This window comes from Salmo salar, chromosome 09 (assembly GCF_965601325.2).
Source record: "Salmo salar chromosome 09, fSalSal1, whole genome shotgun sequence".
Lineage (NCBI taxonomy): Eukaryota > Metazoa > Chordata > Actinopteri > Salmoniformes > Salmonidae > Salmo > Salmo salar.
Genome location: NC_138299.1, coordinates 101450643 through 101462500, shown reverse-complemented (window position 1 = coordinate 101462500; position 11858 = coordinate 101450643). Strand labels below are relative to the sequence as shown.

At 37.4% G+C, this 11858-nt stretch overlaps 1 protein-coding gene across 1 annotated transcript in view; it reads right to left on the bottom strand.

Moving 5' to 3' along the window:
* The window catches only part of LOC106612267 (protocadherin-11 X-linked), a 198485-nt gene extending 186927 nt beyond the window's left edge, over positions 1-11558 (bottom strand). The window contains exon 1 of the mRNA XM_082955522.1: positions 10774-11558. The gene's annotated coding sequence lies outside the window, so the exon portion shown is untranslated. The remainder of the gene's footprint in view (positions 1-10773) is intronic.
* Between the last annotated feature and the right edge of the window lie 300 nt (positions 11559-11858).

The window sequence follows — 11858 nt, the reverse complement described above, 5'->3', positions numbered from 1 at the left end:
GTTGTCTCTGATTGGAAACCATACTTAGGCAGCCTGTTTTTCCCTTTGTTTTTGTGGGTAGTTGCTTTCTGTTTAGTTTGTATAACCTGACGGAACTGTTGGCTGTCATTTTGTTATTTTGTCTAGTGTTCGTTTCTATAAAAATGTATAACGATGAGCACTCTACACGCTGCGCCTTAGTCCCCTTCATATGACGCTCGTAAATATAAGGGCTCTGACTGATCTCTCTCTATCATTAAGCCCATGGTAAATTAGTAAATAGTCAATAGTAAATCAACAGCCTATGGGTTTCAGCACCATCTGACAGTATCAATATATCAGTGTTTTCTTATTTTATGCCAGTTTGCTTGATCGGTAGTTCCACCAATTATATCAAAGCTTTGTGTGCTAAAACCTGGCTAGAGGGCAAAGGTCCCTGTTGCCAAAACCAAACTAGGCCATCCAAAGAGGGACCATGGAGATATGATGGCAGTTGCTCTGCTTGTTATAGCAAGAACAACTTTCAGGTTATTATTAGAATTTATGATTAGAATTTATGCTAACACTATACTTTAAAATGTTATTTATTTAACTTGTATTTATCCAGGAAGTTCCATTGAGGTCTCTTTTTACAAGGGAGACCTGGACCAAGGGGAGACTTAAAGTCTGCAGGTATAATGCAATGTGATGCAGTTGTGATGTATTGTAACACTTGTCATGAGGACCAGTCTTTGCTTAAAGTATGCAGCGCCACTAAATTGCTGGCTAAATAACACACTTTTTTAAACGTTTTATTTTATTTTAGTATCAAGAAATATTCCAAAAGTTTGGAACGTTTTCTCTGCCACTCCATAAGGACAGGTATAGTAGTGATTTCTTATTAATGATTAACCCATTTCCAGGCTGCCTTGTCTGGTGAAAATACTAGAATCATTGGTCAACAAACAGCCATGTTATTATCTATCTGTAAAACGGTATCCTTAATATGAATCAATCCGGATTCAGACTTAAACACAGCACTACTATGGCTGCCATGCTTGTTGTAAATGATATTGCAAATGCCTTGTGCTGTCATGTTTGTAGACTTGACAAAAGCTTTTGATACTGTAGACCAGGTTATTATATTGAATAATCTGTCCTGATAGGGTAATGTAGACCATGTTATTATGTTGAATAAGCTGTCCTGATAGGATACTGTAGACCATGTTATTATATTGAATAATCTGTCCTGATAGGGTACTGTAGACCATGTTATTATATTGAATAATCTGTCCTGATAGGGTAATGTAGACCATGTTATTATGTTGAATAATCTGTCCTGATAGGGTAATGTAGACCATGTTATTATATTGAATAATCTGTCCTGATAGGGTACTGTAGACCATGTTATTATATTGAATAAGCTGTCCTGATAGGGTACTGTAGACCATGTTATTATATTGAATAAGCTGTCCTGATAGGGTACTGTAGACCATGTTATTCGGTTGAAAAAGCTGTCCTCTCAGTGACAGAACTCAGGCCATCACGGTAGATGGATTAAATCGGAGTTCCTTGAGTTACATAAATGGGTGCCCCAAGGTTCAATACTCGGCCCACTAGTGTTTACAATCAATATAAATAACATTGGTAATGCTGTAAAAAAATATATATATTGATTTGTATGCAGATGATACAGTGTTGTACTCCATTACTCCATCAGTGGACCAAGCCTTTTCACATTTGAAGTCTGATTTTCAACCACAGCAGCGATCACAATTGGATCTAAAGTTAGTGCCAAATGCAAACAAACCAAAATGCATGTTTTTTTTTTCTAGGTCCCAAATGGATGCAGATTTAAATGCATTTGTAACGACTAGTTTGAACGGTACACAATTTGAGTGATTTCCTTTCTAAAAACATTTTGGTATCTGGCTTGATGACAATCTGTCATTTAAAAAACATTTCACTGAGCTGGTTAAGAAGTTGAAGTTCAAGGTTAGTTTCTTTTACAAAAACAAAGCAAAATGTCTGACTTTAGTTAATAGGAAGCATATTGTCCAGGACACTTTAAAATAATTTTTCAATTTTCGCCTAAAATGACATCCAAATGTAACTGCCTGTAGCTCAGGACCTGAAGCAATGATATGCATATTCTTGATTCCATTTGAAAGGAAACACTTTGAAGTTTGTGGAAATGTGAAATGAATGTAGGAGAATATAACATATTAGATCTGGTAAAAGATAATACAAATAAAAATAAAATAAAAATTGTCTTTTTTTTTTTTAGCCATCATTTTTCAAATGCAAGATAAAGGCCATAATGTTTGGCCACTAGATGGCAGCAGTGTATGTGCAAAGTTTTGGACTGATTCAATGAACCATTGCTTTTCTGTTCAAAAGTTTCTGTCAGGACTGCCCAAATGTACCTAATTGGTTTATTAATAACTTTTCAAGTTCATAACTGTGCACTCTCCTCAAACAATAGCATGGTATTATTTCACTGTAATAGCTACTGTAAATTGGACAGTGCAGTTAGATTAACAAGAATTTAAGCTTTCTGCCAATATCAGATATGTCTGTGTCCTGGGAAAAAATGTCTTGTTACTTACAACCTCATGCTAATCGCATTAGCACACATTAGCTAAACCATCCCGCGGGTGGGACACCGATCTGTAGAGATCCTTAAGAAGTTTTTATGGTCTATTATAGATTATGGGGATATTATATATATATATGCATGCAGTAGCAACTACACTTAAAACACTAGATGCTGTTTTCCATTGTGCCCTTAGGTTTATTACTGGTGATGGTTCTAGAACTCACCATTGTGTCATTAGGTTTATTACTGGTGATGGTTCTAGAACTCACCATTGTGCCATTAGGTTTATTACTGGTGATGGTTCTAGAACTCACCATTGTGTCATTAGGTTTATTACTGGTGATGGTTCTAGAACTCACCATTGTGCCATTAGGTTTATTACTGGTGATGGTTCTAGAACTCACCATTGTGCCATTAGGTTTGTTACTGGTGATGGTTCTAGAACTCACCATTGTGTTTTGTATCAAAAAGTGGGTTGGACCTCTTTGTATGTAAGGAGAGAGCAGCATTTTCTTGTGTTTATCTGCAAAGCACTCATGCAGAAACTTCCTGTGTATCTATCATCATTCATTCAATTTAGACTTACAAATGACCAAACCCAGTCTCAGGCTTGGATAACACTGGAGGCCCCTTCGGTCTCCACAGAGGTGGGTGAAGCTGCTTTCTTTTTTTTTTTTTGGGCCCCCTTCGTGTGGAACAACTTCCAGAGCTCTCTGAAATGAGATGTTCTGCTCCCCCTTAGTCAGTTCAGAGTGATGATCAGAAACCACTAAGTTGATAAATGTGTCTGTTATTCTTAATATGTTTTGTAATTGTATATATTGTATGTGTTTGATTTATTTATGCAGGGCTCATCTGTAAAAGAGACTGTAGTCTCAATACGACTTCCGTATAATTTGTGACCCCTTTTTTAATGTCAAACCTGGCAAGACATCTTAAATAAATAATACACAACACCACACAGCTGTACAACACTGGGGTTAAATGTAGATGTCTGAGGAACTGTCTTCCATAACGGTTAGCTTTTCAAAGTTATTTTGAATAAATTCCAACAATTTACATCCTATCACTAACATATGAATTTGTTATTCATGTCCCACTGCATTCCAGCCCTACCCATCTGATCTCTGAGCATTTACAATAAGCTTTATAGGAGATGTAGACAGCCACAGCACATTGGTTAGGAGGTAATAAAGAGAGTATCAATCTACCTTTCATTTCCCCTCCCAGCGCCGTTATTTAATATCCATCTCAGAGATTATGCACAGCTGTGTTCAGAAGCGTTCCGTGAATGCCTTATGAAAACACTATCTGCATAGGAACAGTGCTAGTATACTGTCTTGAGAATAGATCTATAACTACTGTATTAAAACTTTACAATAGAGACATTTTACATTGAGATGGTGGTGACATCCAAATGCCATAATAGCATCTCAAAAGTAGAAAAAAATAATATTAAATATTTTTTCAATATTTAATTTAACTTGTTTGGAATCAGCCAGAATAGCAACATGTTTTATTGTTGCATCCTATGATCTTATTTGACAATTTTTCAACCAGAGAACTTTCCAACTCTCCTTCTATTGTCTAGCCTAGTGGTTAGAGACAACAAGGTGAACCATTCTGTCGTTGTGCCCTTGAGCAAGGCACTTAACACTAATTGACTGAACCCGAATTGACTGAACCCTAATTGACTTAACCCTAATTGACTGAACCCTAATTGCTCCTGGAAGTTTCTCTGGATGACTAAAATGTCAAATGTCATTCTTCCTGATGAAGAACTCAGGTGAGACTCATTATAGGGTTCGGTTTAGACTCATTATAGGGTTAGGTTTAGACTCATTATAGGGTTAGATTTAGACTCATTATAGGGCTTTAGGGTGAGACTCATTATAGGGTTAGATTTAGACTCATTATAGGGCTTTAGGGTGAGACTCATTATAGGGTTAGATTTAGACTCATTATAGGGCTTTAGGGTGAGACTCATTATAGGGTTAGGTTTAGACTCATTATAGGGCTTTAGGGTGAGACTCATTATAGGGTTAGGTTTAGACTCATTATAGGGCTTTAGGGTGAGACTCATTATAGGGTTAGATTTAGACTCATTATAGGGCTTTAGGGTGAGACTCATTATAGGGTTAGATTTAGACTCATTATAGGGCTTTAGGGTGAGACTCATTATAGGGTTAGGTTTAGACTCATTATAGGGCTTTAGGGTGAGACTCATTATAGGGTTAGGTTTAGACTCATTATAGGGCTTTAGGGTGAGACTCATTATAGGGTTAGATTTAGACTCATTATAGGGCTTTAGGGTGAGACTCATTATAGGGTTAGGTTTAGACTCATTATAGGGCTTTAGGGTGATACTCATTATAGGGTTAGGTTTAGACTCATTATAGGGTTAGGTTTAGACTCATTATAGGGTTAGGTTTAGACTCATTATAGGGTTAGGTTTAGAGTCATTATAGGGTTAGGTTTAAACTCATTATAGGGTTAGGTTTAGACTCAAAATAGGGTTAGGTTTAAACTCATTATAGGGTTAGGTTTAGACTCATTATAGGGTTAGGTTTAGACTCATTATAGGGTTAGGTTTAAACTCATTATAGGGTTAGGTTTAGACTCATTATAGCGTTAGGTTTAGACTCATTATAGGGTTAGGTTTAGACTCATTATAGGGTTAGGTTTAGACTCATTATAGGGTTAGGTTTAGACTCATTATAGGGTTAGGTTTAAACTCATTATAAGCCTGTTGGGTTAGAAAAACATGGCTGACGGTATCTACATGACACACATCTATTTGAAGGTGACTCTCTGCAGTATGGATCCCAATATAACAATGTTGTGATGTCATATGAATGAGACACTGCATGGGGGTTGTGATTTGCTTGACTTTGAAGTTGGCACTTTTCCTAGAGAGAAAGAAGGCTTCATTACTATTCACAATGCCACGTGTGAAGACGAGTCCAAGGCTGAACCAAGCCATGGATAATGATAACATTCTCTTCAAAACTATACATTGGATCTAATGGGATTGAGCAATGAGCTTCAACTTTTACAATTGCAAAACATGTACAGTTTGGCAACAAAGACTTGGGAAAATAATGTAGAGAGAAAATTTGAAGTTTCAATGTCAATCAAGCAGAACATCTTTCCATGCAAACATTTCACTCGATTCCAGAAAAAGTTATTTTGATCCGTAGACAAGAGGTTTAATCCAGCAGACAACTCTGCTTCTCTCCTCTCTCTAGAGACAGAGCTGAGCAAGGGGGGGGGGGGGGGGGGGGGGGGCTTGTAGCAGACAGCTCCTGGATCACTTTACATGACAATATGATAGACAGGCCAGTCGGGCAGTGTAGTATTATCAGACTGACCTGTGGAAGAGGAGAGAGGGGGGGAAACACCTTCACCTTCCCAAAGAATCTATTGATCTGGCATCTTAAACGGAAGTTTGATGGAGTGACTCCAGAAATGGAGTAGCAGCAAAAAACTTCTCTATCCAAAAAACTGTGATGTGAGTTTCCATGGATATACAGTACCAGTCAAAAGTTTGGACACACGTCATTGCAGGGTTTTTCTTTATTTGTACTATTTTCTAGAGATTGCCAAGAGTGTGCAAAGCTGTCATCAAGGCAAACGGGTGGCTAATTTGAAGAATCTCAAATATAAAATATATTTTGATTTGTTTAACACTTTTTTTGGTCTCTACATGATTCCATATGTGTTATATCAGTTGTCATGTCTTCACTATTATTCTACAATGTAGAAAATAGTAAAAATAAAGGAAAACCCTGCAATAAGGTGTGTCCAAACTTTTGACTGGTACTGTACATTAAGAGATATTTCTTAATGCATTGCAAGCTGGACTTGCAAAGGGACACAATCTTGGCAACGCCAGGCTCTATCTCTCCTGGTTCCATTGATCGTCTTGGTAACGCCAGGCTCTATCTTTCCTGGTTCCATTGATCGTCTTGGTAACGCCAGGCTCTATCTCTCCTGGTTCCATTGATCGTCTTGGTAACGCCAGGCTCTATCTCTCCTGGTTCCATTGATCGTCTTGGTAACGCCAGGCTCTATCTTTCCTGGTTCCATTGATCGTCTTGGTAACGCCAGGCTCTATCTCTCCTGGTTCCATTGATCGTCTTGGTAACGCCAGGCTCTATCTCTCCTGGTTCCATTGATCGTCTTGGTAACGCCAGGCTCTATCTCTCCTGGTTCCATTGATCGTCTTGGTAACGCCAGGCTCTATCTCTCCTGGTTCCATTGATCGTCTTGGTAACGCCAGGCTCTATCTCTCCTGGTTCCATTGATCGTCTTGGTAACGCCAGGCTCTATCTTTCCTGGTTCCATTGATCGTCGACAGACTGGCAGACAGACAGGTTTATTGTCAAGATCTATTCAGTCTCCCTTTAAAAGATCTACAGCCTGGAAGTTTCCTTATCTAGTTGTCACAAGAGGAATAATGGTAGATTTCTCTTGACTGAGTAATGACTTTGGTCTTCATAGCTGGGGCAGATGAAATTCCAAATGCCAAAGGGGTTCCTACTGATAAGAATGAACCATTGTAAAATAGCTAAATCATATTTACTCTTCGTTATTTGTGTTCAGCTAAGACAAATACCTTGTCCATATGTCTTAATTCTTCAGTCAAATTTGTGAAAAATCTAATTTAGGACCCAATGTACAGTAAATGCTTCAATCATATATCAATCCCAAGGGAAAATAAATCAAACATTTCACATTTCCTTTGCATTATTTTCTAGTTAGAAATGTCAACACGACGAAATAATAATCAAAAATAATATCTATTTAATAAAAGAAAGAAGACATCAAGATATTCCATACATCATTACAGTCACCAACACAGACGTGATAACTTCACATAAATTGGCATGAAAATCCTTCACATCTTGTCACGTCAGTTAATCTGATATTACTGTAAATCCCTCTAGAGGGCAGTAAAGGGACATGTTAGTTAACTACACATAGAATACAACCAGAGCCAATATAAAGATCATTATCATTTGACCTCTCATTTGACCTCTATTCAACCGTTTGAAATTCAAACGTTTGATTGGATAGTCGAATAACTCTTGGTAGCTATCGAGAGTTGTGAATAGTATTAGTTCAATATATATATATATATATATATATATATATATATATATATATATATATATATATAAAAATACTGGTTACCAAACAAAGGGTTTCTCGAGAATTCTAGGAAAGGGCACAGCAAGCAAACGATATATATATTCCTTTCCTAGAATTCTCGAGAAACCATTTGTTTGGTAACCCATATTTTTTACATCTATGCATTCGGAGAAAAAAATTGTTGAGTGCAGCAGGATTAAATAAAGCATGTTCGTTGTGTTAGCCAAATAGTCGGGGAAGACTATACTGTTAAAATAAATACATTTTACACAATTGATACCATAATTGTTCATGTGTTTGATGGTGGCCATGCTCTATGATACAGACATTACATTACGCAGGTGCAAATTATTCTGTATCGTTCTGAATCATTGTGGAAGTTAGGCTACTGAAACATAATGTGTGTGACAATACAATTCAAATACAATGATAGTTAAAATTGTATTGTCACATGCACAAGTTCAGTGAAATGCTTAACTTGCATGCTCTACCCAACAGGGCAGTAATTAATATCAACACAGGTATAACTAATAATAATAATAATAATAATAATAAATATATATATATATATATATATATATATATATATATATATATATATATATATATATATATATATATATATATATAAGAAAAACACAACAAATAATTAATAAAATAGAATAGGGTCAGTGCCAATACCAAATGTACAATGTGCAGGGATAATGGAGTATTTCAGGTACATACATATAAGAGGATATTAGGAGAAAGTGATTGGTGTTATTAATCATAATATTAAAAAATATCTTATTAATAATATCATAAATATAATAAAGGGGAAAGAGGAGAGCCATTCATAACTACATTTTGAAGCATGTGACTGAAGTATCATTGTTTTGGACACTATTGCAATAGCTTCAGCATCTATAAAACCATAATGCAATGTAAAACCAACTGCTTATCAATTAGTGGACGTGTAAGAGGCAACACCAGTCACATATAAAACTGCACATCCAGGTGAAATACTCAGGTGTCATACTTAATTAGCAGAATAATAGTTTATCATTCAACTAAGCAATGGTTAATTACCACAACTAAGGACTACTAAGCAGTGGTTAGTTACCACAACTAAGGACTAGTAAGTAATGGTTAATTACCACAACTAAGGACTACTAAGCAATGGTTAATTACCACAACTAAGGACTACTAAGCAGTGGTTAGTTACCACAACTAAGGACTAGTAAGTAATGGTTAATTACCACAACTAAGGACTACTAAGCAATGGTTAATTACCACAACTAAGGACTAGTAAGTAATGGTTAATTACCACAACTAAGGACTACTAAGCAATGGTTAATTACCATTGAAGAATAGTTTATCATTCAACTAAGCAATGGTTAATTACCATTTGAAGAATGGTTTATCATTCAACTAAGCAATGGTTAATTACCACAACTAAGGACTACTAAGAAGTGGTTAGTTACCACAACTAAGGACTGCTAAGCAGTGGTTAGTTACCACAACTAAGAGCTACTAAGCAGTGGTTAGTTACCACAACTAAGGACTGCTAAGCAGTGGTTAGTTACCACAACTAAGGACAACTAAGCAGTGGTATAGGCCCACATTTGAATGTATATAAAACTAAGATTATGAACACTTTTAAACAAGTTTAGATCTAAGCACAACAGCCTTATCAATCTCTGTTAGCCTATACTGCAATCCATATCAATTATCAGAAAACATTTTTCTAAGAGTAAATTCAGGCATGTCATCTAAGTCAGGAAATCATTAACCAATCAATCTGGATAACATCCGTGAATAAAATATGAATAGCCTCCATTGTATCATAAAAGGTAAAGGCAGGCCTATGGTTACTTAGATAATAACATCGAAAAAAGCTTCAATAACAGTATGTCATCGCCTGCTGTTTTAGAGGCTATGTGGAGAGATGGAGACTGACGGATCTGTTGACCTGTGAATCCCCTCAATAAAATTAAGCACCGGGAACGTTGAGCATGAATATGGTGTCTTAGCTTCCCTTATAGCCTATTGCATGTAGTTTTCGAGCATGGAGCGTATGGATACTGTGTTTAGTATACAGCATATGTGTTCATCAAGAGCACTAATCAGTCCAATATCAAATAACGGACCTATTGGCAATGCTAATGGTAAAGAAGATAATGCCCCCCGAAGTTGAAAGCTGCCTGCCAGTCTCTGTGTGCATTATCCATAATGCTATTGGCCAGGGAGTTCTGGCTTAGTTAGGATACTCATTAACTGTCATGTGGGTTAGCAGCGTGGTTAAGGTTAGGGTTAGGTGACTGTGCCAGCTAGTGACCGTTCTGCGATTCCTGACGAAAAAACGCTAACTTGCTTAATAAACATGCAGTCAAAAAAACGCACCTGTCGAATAGTATGCACTAGCCTAGCTTGCCCATATTAAACATTTAATTTGAAAACAATGTAGCTATATTGACCATGCACGGATTGAATAACTCATGACCGACCGACAATAATGGTCATGCGACAGCTATGGTTGAAAAGTATAGTCAGTAATACCCTATAGGCTGCTTGAAGAAAATATAAATGTTTTGAAATAGGTCGTGACCATAACTATAACGGCGTCCACTACAGCTAGGATGAACTGAATGTTAATTGCACTATGGATGATGTGACTGACCAAATCCGATGCGTAAAGACATGGCGCAATGGGGGTCCTCTGTTTTAACACTGAATGCGATTATTGTGATTTTATCTATAAATGATTTGATAACATTACGGTGGCATGCATGCAACCCCAGTTATCGAGGGATGCGAATCAACTGCGATGCGGCAGATGGTCGGCAGGTTTGCGTAAATTGGTGGTCCATTCGGATTCCTTTAGCGATACCGACATCATAAAGTATTTTCCTCTATATAGGTTGAACAATTTCCTCTTAAAATGTACATAACATTTCCATATGACATGAGACATTGATAACTTGTAGGCTGGTATTGAGAATTAAATAAACTGATACTATAAATTAATGTTGTTTCCTATTTGTTTTTTACTTGACTGTAGTGAGGATAATAATAATGCTTACCTTATATCCCTTGAAACAGAATATGTAAAATCAATCGCAATTCCCGTCACGTAGCGACATCACTGCTTTAGAAGAAGTGCCATATAATTACACTGAAGTGGAATAGGGGAGAGAAAAATATCCTCTTCGGGTAGCTGGAATCAAATAAAACGCAAATCAATAGGGTTATCCGCTACAGAAAATGATCCATGTCCTAAAAAAGTCTATGGTCCACATTCGAAAGGCAAAACAAGCATTGCTTGCAGAATAACTTTGTAGCACGAAGAGCGCGACGTAATTCCTCTTCAGATATCTTGAGTTAAGCGTGGGTTCAATTACGGGCGGCAGGAGAGATGCTGATGGTCCAAGTTGATTGATTCACATGAAATAGCCCTGGCCCTACGTGTGTGTTAAAAAAATAATAATAATGTTTTCTCCTGATATTAAATGGTGAAAACCGCTTGTATGAAAGACCGTTTCACTGAGCATGTGTTAAAGCTTTTTACAAGCGCAAAAACTTCCATCCAAGAGCGCGCAAAAAATGAAACAGTTTGGTACGATGTCTGAAAACTTCAGTTCTGACAGCACTGTTTTCATTTTTGTAAATGTTATTATACAGCAACAACAAAAAAGAACACATAAATGAACTGTAGCCTGGGTAGTGTTCTGTCCCCCAACGGAGTTTGGGTGAAAGTGTTCCTTAGTGCGGCATCACTTACAGCAGGGCTGACGGTATGCTGTATCAGTGTGCTAAGCTGTGCCTAGTTGTCTCAGTAGCATTGTATGAACCCGATCCCTCAGTACTGCCCACCTCTCTGCCTCCGACTGACATCACTGTGAGAGGAGGAGCCTACAGTAAACAATACAGCTCCCATCTTCTCCCATCCTCTTAAAGCTGCACTGTAAACAGGAGATCCCTGCATTGTTTTAGCTGGGTGTGTAGAGTAGTGTTGACCACCACAAGCACAACAAGATGCATCGGCTCTTCTGTAGCCTAGCCTAGCCTGGCTCCAATAACCGCCTGAGAAAGAGGGGGCACTGCACCAGCCTAGCCTAGTCAATCTGGCTCCAATAACCGCCTGAGAAAGAGGGGGCACTGCACCAGC